Source organism: Fukomys damarensis, unplaced genomic scaffold (genome assembly GCF_012274545.1).
Source record: "Fukomys damarensis isolate Sample0158 unplaced genomic scaffold, DMR_v1.0_HiC HiC_scaffold_3, whole genome shotgun sequence".
NCBI lineage: Eukaryota > Metazoa > Chordata > Mammalia > Rodentia > Bathyergidae > Fukomys > Fukomys damarensis.
Genome location: NW_022900915.1, coordinates 47,932,613 through 47,942,104, shown reverse-complemented (window position 1 = coordinate 47,942,104; position 9,492 = coordinate 47,932,613). Strand labels below are relative to the sequence as shown.

Genomic DNA, 9,492 nt, shown 5'->3' with positions numbered 1-9,492 from the left:
ATATATATATTATAGCAAGATTGCAGGATACAAGATTAATACTGTATATAGAAATCCACTGTTTTCCTATATACCAGCAATGACTGGAATTTTCAGATAAAAATAATAGTATTTATGTTAAAAACATATATAAAGCTAAAAAATACAAGACGGCAGACCTAAGTCCAACCCTATTAGTGTAGTATAAGTGAACCATAGTAAATATCTACTTGAGATAGGCTCTGTCAGATTTAACATTAAAGCAAGAGTGCTGTCTACACAAGTGTACTTTAAATACAGTACAAAGTAACAGGCTTGAAGTAAACAGATGGAAAAGATATACTACTAACCATAAAGAGCTTAAAAGGAGACATTAAAACTAGACAAGAGACATGTTGCCAGAAACAAGGGCACTCTCACAATAATACAAAGAATCTATGTGAGGATGATCTAACCAATATTTTGGTGAACCTGAAACAGCAGTGGAAAGTGGGCAGCTGACGACTGCATGGTGACACCTGCAGGACACTCCCCTCTAGGAACAGATGGGCCACCAAATGGACACTAGGAAGGCTGCAGACCTCAGTTCAACCCAATTAATATCCAGCACCTGAAATATTCATGACATACTTGAAAATAGCCTGTGAAAAGAAAGAGGTGTGCACAAGGGCAGGTGCGTGTGTTTAGGACAATCGTGACAACAGCATTTCTGACATCTTAGGGGCACAGCTTGATTACCACCTGCCTTTTGTGGTGGCCTTGAGCTGTGTTTAGCCTAGTGTGGCAAAGTGATGTAAGTTGACCTCAAGACTGTGCGAAGTGATGCCACTTCACTAGTGGCTCTGGAATGCTAATGTGGTGTGGGAGGGGAGTGCTACCATGTAGAAAACCACCCACCCAAGTCCGCCAGGGAGAGACCCATGGAACCATCCCAGGTACAGCCTTGCTCTTTTGGCTCAGCAACACTGCAACCAGCCACCAGGGGGCAGCTGTGTGTCACTCAGCTAGCTCTTGAGATGGTTCCAGCTGCTGCCTGCTGCAACTGTGTGAAATTAGCCCTCCAGCAAGAGTCCCCAACCCATAGCATCACAGGGGACCATAAACCGCTTTAGCTCCCAAGTTCTTCAGGTGGCTTTTTGAGTAAAACAGATAACCAGAACAGAACTCATGCCTGGAAATGGAGCGTTGTGATCACAAAAAGCTACAACACAGATGCCAGCCTCAGGAGAACACTCATGCAGCTGGAAGGGCATCAAGATTGTCAAGGACCTCAAGGACAGTGAGTAAAACATTCCTGGGAACTGGAGAGAGGCCTGTGGGGCTATAGGCATCAGGGTCATCTGCACCCTGCTGCCTGCTACACCACAGACAACTGAGGATTACACCATTCTCAGGCATCTGCAGGATGCTCAACTTCTGGTCTACAGGAAATTTAAGGGAGCTAGGTCTGAAGTAAAACCATTTCTCCTCCCCAGCAAAGCATTTTAATGTAAGAAATGGCTTCATAGGGCTGGGACTTAGTTCAGTGATGCCATGTCTGCCTGGCAAGAGCAAGGTCCTGAGTTTGATCCCCAGTACCAGAAAAAAGAAAAGAAATGGCTTCAAGGCCAGGAACAAAGACCAAAAATATTTTTGCATTTTAAGGCCTTAGGGTGTAACAGAAGAGTGCCTGTTATTGTCCTCTAGCAGCCCCGGTGAGAATTACAGGCCAGAAGGTGAAGGGTCTGTCCCAGGGTGGGGGGGCTATCTTTGGTCTAATTCATGCATCCTGGTAAGGAGGAAGCTCACTTTGTCTGAAGAAATGAGCACATTGAGTAAATGCTTACACCAAAAGTGCAGAGTCAGAAAAATGGAAAGCAGGCCACTGGATCCTGAAATCACTATGAATAGCCAAAGTATGTGGAGAAAGCTGGTTAACTTAAATCCAGGAATCTAAAGGAATAGAATACTGGAGGGAATTTGGACGCCACAGAGCAAATAGGCACAAAGTGTCTTTCCTAGGAAGGAGGACTGGCCTTTAAGCAAAGCACTAGAGCAGGTGACCCACAAGGACAGCCAGTCGCACAGGCCCTGGCCTGCAGGGTCTGAGGGAAGTACTTGCGAGTCTCGTGCCCAGCTCCTCCCCATGGCAGATGGCAGGCCACCAGGATGCAGTGGGGCTTCCAAGGCCACATATGAAAAGGTTTCTAAGGCTTCTGAGGGGGGCAGTGTTCATTTTACCTGTAGTAGGAACAGACATAGCGTGTGGCCAAAGTGAAAATTGTAGCTAGGACTTAAAAAAAAAAAATGCTGCAAAGCTCACTATTTCTAAGCAGTACTGCAGCATCTGCCCAGGTCTCTAGGATAACCTGATTAGCAAGAGGGGGCTGGATCTCTGGATCGAGAGATAGAGGGAGAGAGGAAAGGAAAGGGACTGAAACAAGGGTCTTTTTGATGTTCATGGGAGCACAGCACTGGAAGCTGGGGGAAAGGTGAATGAAGCAGTCACTACCGCATGTGGCTTGGTCCTAGCTCTCCAAACAGCTGCAAAAGGTCAAAGAAAGTAAAGAAAAGGCTTCACTGTGGAACAATGGTAGTCCATAGCTCAACAAGGGGCGACGAAGATAATACTCAAAACATCCACAAGCACAATACTTTGTAATGATTAAACATACAATGCTTTTGGGTTAATAAAACCATACACAAGACACTTGCTTCCCCAAAAATATATTACCTGAAAGTATAAAACCAAAAGGAAACACTGTCAGTAAAATTACAATATAGAAATATACTTGGATCTAATTAATTGCTTCTCTAGTACTATGAGGGTTCCACAAAGGACTCCAGTTAAGTGTTTCCATCCAACACACCATGGCTTTATATTACCTGAATATTGTAGACAGTTATACCTCTTGTAACCCAACATTTTTTGCCCACAATTATATAGAAGAAAAAAATACATGCTATGTCTTGTAGCGTACTCTTCCAGGAATGATACCCTCAGACAGGTCTTCTTGCATCTAAACCCTGTATACCATGTTGCGGTGATGATCTAAGCTTTTCCTCTGAATTCTCTGGCCATCGGGACATCAGTAAGTACAATGCATATGTAGGTTCAGAAAGTCCTTCCCTGCTGTTGCTTGCCCACTTGGATACACAGGCAGATTGTGAAGAAGCCTGGGGCTAATCTGAAGAGGACAAGAGTCAGCACAAATTGCCAGACTGAATCACCAGCGTCAGTAGATGAGTAGACTCAAACAACAACAGCATAAGAACTGCCTGACGGGAGCCCAACCCAAGTGCATATCCACAGAATACCAAGAAAAAAATTAAATTTTGATTTTATGGAACTATTAAGTTTTGATTGGCTCCATATGTAGCAATGCTGATACATCTAAGCCCCTAAAACTCAATGTTTTTAACAAAATAATGTGGAGGAGACAGCATTCAATGTCATGTAAACGTGGATTTTAAAAAATCACAATGAATGGTAACTATAGCTTCAGTGCGGTTTCTGGCACTAACAGAGGCCATGTACACCCCCAAAGTAGTTGCCTGTGCATTAGTAAATGATGTTTCAAAACTTTTTTGAAGTGTTATGGTCAGTTTATTAAGTTCAATGGTGAAAGTTATCAGAAGAATATTCTCCTAAAAGTTATTTTTTCTTGGAAAAAAAAAAAAAGGATAATTTAAAGCATCTCAGCACAGCCACAGATGCTGTGGCTGTCAAGCTCTCTGGAGATGGAACATCAGTCCTCTGAGTCGCTCCCTGAGCCAGCAGGGTTATAGTCTGGGTTGTCCTCAACATCCTCCAGCTCCAAGTCACCCATCTCCTAGAACAAAGACTCTTCTAGTTCAACATTATTTCCAGCATCCTCCAAGAACTGGGTATCAGGTGTGTCAAGATTATGATCGTTTTCAAACAGCTGTTTGCCCCACTTAATTTATTTTTTCCTGCTTGCTCTTCTTCTTTCATCTGTTTCCTTTTAATTTCCAAGAGTTCTGCATCAAATTTGGCTTTCCAACCTAAGAAATTCTCAATTTTAATAGGGGTGCCATGGGACAATTGCCTCTCTGCTTCTGCTTCTTTTTCTCTTAGTTTCTTTTTTTCCTCTTCTCATTTTTATGTGATCTACTATGTAATTTTTCTTGCACTGCTGTCACTGGAGGTAAAGATCATGACCACACCAAGATTTTCCTCAGCCTGTAATGCTAGTAATGTTAAAATGTCTATGACATCATTATCTTGTAGGTTTTCTTGGGAAAGTATTTCATAAAAAGGAGCTTCATCTGGGTATTTTTCACTGTATGTAGTCTGGACGGTTTCATCATTTTCTCCAGTCTCCTGTCATAGTGATGGTGAAGCTTGGTGGATTTTCTTATAATACTGAAAAGCACTGGCTGCAACTCCAGAGTTTCTTAGCAGGACCTTGTCAAGTGAAGCACTACTGAATAATGTAACATCAGGTAAGTCCACTTATATTTTGGAATACTAGTTGTTAGGCATGGCTCAGTGTGTAATCAAGCTGTGAAGGAGTCGGGGTAAATGGACTCCAGGGCCTCCAGCTCATTCTGCTGCTCCTTGCCATAGTCTGTCGTCGTAGCCCTGGCTGCTGCGCATGGATCCCACCACTGCTCAGGAAGCCCAGTTGCGCTGAGCCATAGCCCCACGCAGTACCCGGCCAATTGCCCTAAGTTTCTTTTTTTTTTAAAACAATACAAAATCTTCATAAAGTATAAGTCATAAAAAGGGTCTGTTACTTGTAAGTGAGCATTGTACTGTATTTTATTTACATTTTAAACTGGTTTGGAGTAGAAGTGTGATGCATTCTAATTTTCCCATTTAGAGTAATGCAGAATAGTTCCTTATAACTTTCCTGCAAAATTTATCATTCTCAGCCGGGCATGGTAGCGCACGCCTGTAATCCTAGCACTTGGGAGGCTGAGGCAGGAGGATTGCCATGAGTTCGAGACCAGCCTGGGCTATACAGTGAGTTCCACGTCAGTCTCAACTCAACTACATAGTGAGACCCTATCTCAAAAAAACCAAAAAATATTTATCATTCTCAAGAACAAATTACTGCTGCATGTGGTGACACATACCTGTAATCCCACCTCTCAGGAGGCTGGGGCAGGCAGATTGCCTCCAACTCATGGCGAGTCAAGATTACATAGTTCAAGGGCAGCCTGAACTGCATAGAAAGACCGTGCCTCAAAAACAAACAAAAAGGATCACTGATATTAAGTAGGAAACACTGGCATCATTTACCTGAAGTCCTATTAACCACAGGTCATTTGGGGGATTTTAAAAAAATGACAGATATTTGAAGGCCATATGTGTATATGTGTGTGTGTGTGTGTGTGTTTTGGTTTGGGTTTTTTTTTTTTTTTTTTTTTTTTTTTTTTTGGTACTGGGGATCAAACTCAGGACCCTGTGCTTGCAAGGCTGGCAGTGGAACCACTGAGCTAAATCCCCTGTCTTAAGGCTACATATTTTAAAGCAAATGTCTAAGTTGACTTCTGTGTTACAAAAATAACTTCAAAAATAAACACTTAGTTTGACTTAATTGTGGCAAAATGAATACTATTAACTACAGGATGACGAACATTTACAAATCTTGTGAACCTGCGCAAGTCACATCTTCTCGGATCCGATTTTTAAAAATTTTCTGGCAAACCCTTCCCTCAATAGCCAGGAAGAACTATCAGGACAGAAGGAGCATGAGTGTAGACTCTGGATGACAAATTTGGTGACAGATCTGAGACAGTTAAGACACTGGATTGAAGATCTCTCCAGTAAGACAGGTTTCTTCTCCACCCTGGGCCAACCTTCAAGCCCGGTCCATTAAGTGACATTGCCGAGGTCCTTGCCTGCCCCTCAGCCCATCTCTCCTTGTTTTTCTGAAAATTGGTACACATCTCCCAACACTACCCAGTGTGTAATGGCTATGAGTCAAGAATACCTGAATATATCTTGTTTATCATCCTAGGGCCGTGCAGAGCTAGGATCTTCCCCTTTCAAGAATGCTTTTGTCTCTGTTCCCAAGGACTAGTGACAGAATTCAAGCCAGATGGGCCTAACTTCAGGTCGGATTTCTGTTTGCGGGGTGATTCCCCTCAAACGCTGCAGCACCTACTTCACTGGAAAGAAAGGGGCCACCGTCTAATGCGCCGATCTCCTTTCAGAGTTCACTGTCTCTGGAAACCAGGTCTCGTAAAACCCCCATAAACTCAGTGGTGTTGGTAGGCAGGCAGGCTACTCAAAGGAGGCACTAGGAGCCCTACGTGCGGAAGTGACACCAAGAAATCCAGTAAGAATAACTGCCACAGAAAACTGGATGTGCATATACATCAGTTATTTCTTCAGGAATCGGGAGGACCGCGAATGCCGTGGGACGCTGAATGTCAGACGAGAGGACCAGGAAGAAGCCTTTCCGTCAGTGCCACTGCCACCCAAAGCTACCCGCCGGCCAAGCTCTCAAACGGACTCCCGGCCACGAGTAGGCACCCATCAGGCCCTGCGCCGCGCGGCGCCTCCTGGGAAAGCATCGCAACAACCTCGCCCACTCCAGGATGCCCTCCGGCCAGCCAGGTCCCAGGCTCTGTGCGCCCCTCCGCGACGTCTGCTCTCACCGTCCTTGCCCCAGGTCACCTCCCTTCACCAATTACCAACCTGGGACAGAGTACAACCCAGAGCTCGCGAAGTAGCGGGCAGAGCGCCAATTTCCAGTTATTCAGTCGGGGGGAAGGCCGCGCATGCGCGGAAGCCCACTTCCCGCGCTTGTGTGGGTGACGTCACGAGGAGACTACATTTCCCAAGAGACCCGCGGTCCCGCGTGCTCCAGGGCGGCGGTCGGGCTGCGTACGTGGCCCTCCCGGTGGAGAGGACTCCTGACCTGTTACTGCGCCTCGCAGAAATTGGCATCGTCCCTGAATCCTGGTTTGATGGTCCAGGGCATTATCGGAGTAGTGGGGAAGTTCGAACAAGAGAGAGTAGTGCTTTAATTTTTTTAGTCCGGCTAGACAGTATTGCAGTTATAAAATCCTTTGTTTCATTTAAATGTGTTAAGAAACAGGAAGTTAATGTAAATGATATATTAAAAAGGTGTTCATTGTCACCCACTAGAATAATTTGGACATCATTGGACTGAAGCTTAGTGGGATAAACCTCGAGGTAAATTTTGGCCTGAAACGCCAGGGGCTGCCATAATCCTTGGGCCGGTTTACACGCCACTCTGAAAATTATTTGCTCAGACTCTCAGCCCTCTACCAGGCCATTGCCTGATCTTTTGTTAGTTGTTTTTTCTTTTGGTTAGACCCAAACTTTGCCTCTCCTTCCATAGTTTAGGCTGCAAAATAGACAAGTTCTGCCAGGGGTGTCCTTAGAACTGGCACCACTGCTCTTTGGATATAGTGGTGCATGCCTGTAATCCAGCACTTAGGGAGGCAGAGGCAGGATTTCAAGTTCAAGCCCCGCTTGGGAAACTTAGCAGTTTAGTGAGGCCCTGTCCAAAAAAAAAAAAAACCAAAAACAACAACAACAAAAAAAAACGTTTGGGGATGTAGCTCAGTATGAAGGCTCTCCAGTCAATCCCAAATACCACCAAAAACAAACTCATTAATACAGTTTACTCTAGGTCAGAGGTTCCCACCCCCTGGGCCACCAGTCCCTCTGTGGCTCTTAAGATGTGGGGTGCACAGCAGGCAAAGGAGGCTTCATCCATCCATATTTATGCTGCTCCCCACCGCTGGTCGTATCAGCAGAGGTGTCCAGCTCTCAGGAACATGCTTTGCTGTGCATAGTGCGCGTCAGGAATCCAGGCTGTGTTTCTTCCAGGAACCTAATGCCAGACGATCTGAGGGGCCCAGGCATCACTGGCACGGGCAGGTTCTGCAAACCTAGACGTCGTCAGAGATGTTCCAGGGCAGACTCAGATGAGCACCTGCCAGTGGATGGCAGCAGTTGGGTGCAGACCTTCCAGTGCCAGTGAGCTGTGTCTAGTGGCAGGTTGTGAGCCAGGACCTGACACTCATTTCAGGGTGTGCATGGCTGCTCATTACTCCTTTGGCAGCTTCCATCTTTACCTTTACCTGTATTTGTCTCATTCTGGTTTAGTCCACGAGCCCCCCCCACTGCCAAAAAGAGTGAAAGACCCCATGAGACAGCAGAAGACAGATTCACAACAAAGTCAGCTGCATAAAATAGTAACCCTGCTTAAATTATGTGCTCAGTGCAACAGGTGACTGACATGTTCCAAGCCTGCTCTGCCTACTATCCCTCTAAGCAGGGTAAATCCCACTTGCACAGATTCTAGTTTGCTAGCTAGTATTTGGTACAGGCTTAAGTTTTTCTTTTGTTTCTGTGTATAGCAATGTTGCTCTGTGATTTGTTACTGCAGTGCTTTGGCTAGATTTTAGGATAAGGGTAATACCTCATTAAATGAATTGGACAATGTAACTTCCTCTGGGAAATGTTTTGTGAAAGGTTGGAATTCATATATCAGTTCAAGCAGAAGCATAACACTGCATTACAAGAAAGTACAAATCTCAAGCAGGCATGGTGGTGCACACCTGTAACCCCAATGAACTAGGAGGCTGAGGCAGGACTGCAACGTCCAGCCCCATCTGGACAGCTTAGTGAGGCTGTCTCAGAAGCAAAGAGAGGCAGGGATATAGATCATTGTGAAGGCCTTGGGTTCAATCTCTGGTACCCAAACACAAAAACAAAACAAAAAGAACTTTTATTGGGTAGGGGTAGAGGGGTCTTGATAATGAAAAACACATGGGTGCCCAGGAGCCCCTGATGCAGCTTGCTGTCCACCCAGACATGATGCAGGCGGTGTGGGGTCCCAGGCTGTCTACAGCCCCAGGACCCATGCTGGCGCCCCAGGAATGGGTCCCGGTGTCACCACCTGGGGCCACTTTGGGTAGGTGTGGTGCTATGTCCCCTTGACAGCCCTGGAAGCTCAGAATGTGAGTTGACTTGAACACAGTCACTGCAGATCCCGCTGTGGGGGCCCAGGGGGTGGCCTAGAGCCCAGGATGGGTGTCCTTACGTGAGGGAGCTGGAGGCAGCCACACACAGGCAGCAGAGGAGGCTGGTGTGGCTGCCCCCCCCATGGGCACTCCTGCCGAGGACAGCACCCATGCCTCCCTCACACCCTGACAGACTGAGAGGCCACCTCTGTGTGGGAGCTGCACCTACCCTAGGGGACACGCTGGCATGGGATGCTGACACCAGAGTGGGACACACTAGACATGGACCCTTCTGGCTGAGCTCCAGGTTCCCAGAGTTGGGGCCTTAAATGCCCTCAGATGACACGTTGGCTGCTGCCCCACTCACATTTAGCAAGGCCCTCCAGGATGCAAAGATGACCTGGGCCTGGAGTGCAAGAGCTTAAAATGTGAGCTTCCGCTGGGTGTGGTAGTGCATGCTTGTCCTCCCACCACTCTGGGAGGCTGAAGCAGGAGGATCCCAAGTTTTGAGCCCAGCGTGGACAACTTAAGACTGTTTCAAAAAAAAAAAAAAAAAAA

The 9,492-nt window shown here is 46.1% G+C and overlaps 1 pseudogene; it reads right to left on the bottom strand.

The window, feature by feature from the left end:
* Positions 1-3,692: 3,692 nt before the first annotated feature.
* Positions 3,693-4,918, bottom strand: LOC104853842 (annotated as a pseudogene).
* Between the last annotated feature and the right edge of the window lie 4,574 nt (positions 4,919-9,492).